The sequence below is a fragment of the Heterocephalus glaber genome, unplaced genomic scaffold (genome assembly GCF_053883595.1).
Source record: "Heterocephalus glaber isolate CG9 unplaced genomic scaffold, H.glaber_assembly_v1.0 deba00001460, whole genome shotgun sequence".
NCBI classification, from domain to species: Eukaryota; Metazoa; Chordata; class Mammalia; order Rodentia; family Bathyergidae; genus Heterocephalus; species Heterocephalus glaber.
Genome location: NW_028258307.1, coordinates 3050665 through 3055245, shown reverse-complemented (window position 1 = coordinate 3055245; position 4581 = coordinate 3050665).

Sequence of the window (4581 nt, the reverse complement as noted above, 5' to 3'; positions counted from 1 at the left end):
GTTCACTGAAATGTTACAGATGATATTGTGAAAAATGCAGTTCATACATAACCTTTCTCGCAGTATAGAGACAGCCTCCAGGAAGATGAATGGGTAGTGAGGACTCAAAGTCATCCTCAGGGTGGAGATGCAGCTCAGTGGCAGAGCACCTGCCAGCATCCACGAGGCTATGAATTTGATCACCGTCACTACACACACGCACACAGGCACTTAGGCACTTAGGCTTCCAGACGCGTGAAATATGTGTGAATATTACAGCTCCATTTGTCATAATCACTTTCCCGTCACTAGGACAAAATACCCAACACCCACAACTTAAAGGGGAAGAGGTTCATTTTGGCTCATGGTATCAGTCCATGGTCATCTGTCTCCAAGTCAGAAACAGCAGGGCAGAGAGGGCCTGGCAGAGGAGAGCTGCTTATGTCACGGTGGCCAGGAAGCAGGGATCTAAGGGAAGGGCTGGGGAGGGGGATCAGGTCTTCCAGTCACAGCCCTCCTTCCTAACAGCACATGCAACTTTGAACTGATCAGTGGATGAATCCACTGATGAATACAGCACCTTCCTGATCTAATCCCCTTCCATGCACACAAGACTTTGGGGGAATATTTTAGACCTGAACTGTAACACCACTGTTTTTTCTTTTGAAAATAACCTGCAAGTCACTTGATGGCTGAGTGAGCAGGAACCCCAAGTAATCAGAAATCTGCTCACCCTTTTGTTATTCCAGTTACTAACTCGATAATGTCTGTTCCATTTTTTTCAGGTAATCTGCTTGATATTTTTAATTACTCTTTGATAGTCTTCCTAAGTTTCTGTCAGAACTCTCTATTCTAGGTTGGTTACATTTCCAGTTTGGGGTGCTGAGCCCATTAAGTGGCTTAGAGACTTCCTTGGCCTTTTTGTACCACCGAATGCAGGTCAGATGCTGGGCTCTTGCTGGTCCTGGGGTGCTGGCCACTTGAGCAGGGACTGCTGCAACCTCCTGACTGGAGCCTCCGAGAAGGCCCCTGGGTTCTCAGGGATGCAGGAGGACCGGTCCTGCCCCAGTCACGTGGAAAGAGAGCAGGTCACCCCAGCAGGGAAATTCCCCTTGACTGGGGCCAGGATCAGCAGAGTCAACAGCCCACATCTCTGTGGCCACTGGGCTCTGGTTCAGGCTTCCTCAAAGGTCCTGGGCTTTCCCCCGGTGTTGCAGAAAACAGTGCACCAGTGTGACCTTCTGCCAGTACAAACATGATGCTTGCCTCACTGAGCACTCAGGACATGTCTGATCTTACTCCTGCCCCCACAGGGAACCAACTGTCATACTGATCCCACCAGGGAGAAGGGGACAGGGTCACAGCAATGTGCTCTAGCCAACATCGTTCCAGAGTCCCCAGTATCCAGGCTGACTCCCATCAAAACTATCCTCCAAGCGGTCACCAGAGAGAGTTCTTTGAAACATGACAATGTCACACCCTGATGAGAACCATTCACGAGCAGCGAAAGCAAAAGCATGAGCTCCACCCATGGGTTGCTGGATTCACTGTACCTCCCGCTGACACACGGTCTACACTGCATGGACAGAACTACTTGGAGTCCGACGTCATTGGTGCACAGCTGTGTGGTCTCACTCTTGCAGCTACATCTCCTTTCACGTGGCCTTTTAGCTCAGGATTAGCTCAGGTGTCCCCTCCTCCAGGAAGCAGTCCCTAAACCCCCAGGCTGGGTTAAATACCCTGCATCTGTGTTCCCATAGCACTTTGTAAATGTCTCTATCACACATATTACTCAACTCCTGTTGCTCTGTCTCCTCCTAGGCTGTTAGCACCTGAAGACTGGAAACCCTGACTTGTTCATTTATGTGCCTCCGTGCCTAGCATTGTGCCCACCACGTGTGATGGCCACAGAACATTATTTGCTGACTTAAACTGAAGCTAGGTCACAGCTTCCAACCTGACTGAAATTCTTACTCATTTTACAATTCCCCTACAAATGTTCTATGACCATCTAATGAATTAAATCAAAGTATTTAATGTGCAATTTACATTACAAAGCATTTTTCATTATGTGACCTGCAATATTGGATTTCTAGGGCCAGTTGAGATTAGACTATTACCTGGCCTTAGGTTTCTTTGCCCAAACAATATATACTGCTTCTCTGATACTTGAAACACTTGTTCATCTAGGCCAGAAGAACTCATTCACGTTGAGTTCTTAAGGTTGACCCTCAAGGTTATAAAATTCTATAACAAATCATGTGAAGTAGGCCAATGTGCTGCTATTAGCAGAGCGTGGCTCTTACACAGGCAAAAGTCTTGGCTGCTTGGCCAGAAAGAGTCACTCAACCTAACCACAATGTCAGCTTGTCTCAGTAATCTGTATTTTCCCGTCCATGAAGATGCGCTCCTTCCCAACCCCTTTTTATCTGGCCTCGTTAACAACCATTGCATCACCAACACACGACTGCCCTGATGACCCACTTGCCTCGGTTCCCACGGGTCACTGACGCTCCAGTGACAGGAGCTCGAAAAACAGAAAAACTGAGGAGAATACGTATTTCCCAAGTTTGAAGGAAGAGAGAGAAAACGAGGAAGAAGACAACTGCATGGAGTAACGTTTTAAACTTAACAGAGAAGATGAGTTTTCTGTCACATGACAAAGAGCCTGCAAGGTCACTGGGGTTGTAAAGGTAAGGATTTATCCTTAATAGGTGTCTGCCTGTCCATGTAGATGCCACAGCTCAGGACACTGTTGGGGATAAGGAAGCACCTACTCTGGCTCTTTTAGAAAGGATGAGGACCTAAAGTCACTCACTTCTAACTTCCCTTCTACCGGCTGTTCAGTTAAACCACCAAAAGCCTACACATGACCCTCATTAGCCTGATCTACCCAGGGAAGCACTGTTCGCTGGAATGCACTGGAGTATTTAGCAACAGCATTCATTAAGCATCACTACAAGAACTGGTCTGTGAAAGGGACCCTGCTCTTGCCATAAATCTTGTTATTAAAGAGATTACTCAGTATTTCTGGTAACAACAATAACAACAGCGAAAAAAATCCTGGATGAAGGAGAAAGTCTAAGAAACTCACACACCAGAGGAAGCGAGGGAGACCAGCTGACCAGACTCAAGGGGGATCCTGGATTGAATCTTCGAGCAGAAAAAGGATATCAGTGGGAAAACGGGCGAAATCTGAATGACGTCTGGGGTTTCATTCATAATTTTATACTAATGTTGATTTCTCAGTATGGGCAAATGTACCGTGGTTATGTAAGATGTTAACAGGAAGGGAAATCGGATGAGGACCAGAGAGACCCTCTCTGTGTTCTCTTTGCAACTTTTCTGTAAATCTGAAGTTATTACAGAATAAAAAGGTTATTTTTTTAAATTTTTGCATGAGAAGGTTAAAGTTAAGAAAAAAATACCATCACCCAAGAAAGTCTCATATGCATTCTCCTTTTCAACAATAAATACCCATAGTTTCTTGTCCTGGGCACTCTACTTTTGCCGATCAGATGCTCAGAGTCAGACCCTAGCCTGGATGACATCAATGCCACTGACCCTTAGCTTACCTTATTTGTTTCCTCATTTTTCTTGAACCTTATTTCCCTCCTGGATTAGATTCCAAAACTCACCTTGCTACAGTTTTGCTGTTGTTGTCAGGAACCAACTCTAATCCTTTCAGGAGGGAGGCTGTGCGTTAATTATAAACCTGACAATTGTCCAAAGCAAGAGTGGGGAGGGCCTGAGGCACAGCGGAAGAAAGCAGCTCTTCAGGCAGAGAGATGGTTATCGTGGGAAGACCAAGAGGTTGCCCTTGACCTGGCGGAGAAGACTCATTCTGTGCTGCACCAAAAAGCCAAATCCTGACCAGGGGTGCACAGGTGAATGGATGGCCTCGCCCAGCGAGAGGAAGAGCTAGCAGATGTCCCCGGGGCAGTACAGCAGGAAGTGCCCCCTCCCTGAGAGGGATTTTGATCGCAGGAACAGGTCCCCAGTGTGCACTCGATGCCAACACACTGAGGAGCAAAGCTCTAGTCTAGACCACTCAACAGGAAGTCTTCATCGAAGGGCTTCAACTAGCAGACCTCTACGTACTTTCTTCCAGCTGCAAGCCATCCCCATGACGCTTCTGAGCGATGACCAGTAAATGATGCAATGACTGCTGAACTCCAGTCGGGAGCTCCAGGGCACCCTCACAGCCATGACCTCTCCTAACTCTGCCCACAACTCTTCTGGTTGGCCCAGAGGGAGCATCTCTGCCCTCCTGGTCATGCCTTTCCCGCTGCCTTGGTGACAGTGACAGTGCTCGTAAGCTGGCCACAGCATGACGTCCCAAGAGGCGAGGGCCTGAGACAGTGACTGGTGTTGATTTGGTACATGGTTTGGGTGACTAAGTGCAGTAACCAATTTCATCAGGAGCAAGGCCCTGACAGCCAGATCAACTCCGCGTGGCGACACTGCTGAGTCTGGTGGGGAGGAAGCTGATGAGCCCACAGCGTCCCAGCTCCCGGAGAACCTCCTCCTCCTCTCTCTGTATTTAGGTTAAGGCTGTGTCATATCTGCAACGTGGCACCAAAGAGCTGTGTGGCCTTGGAC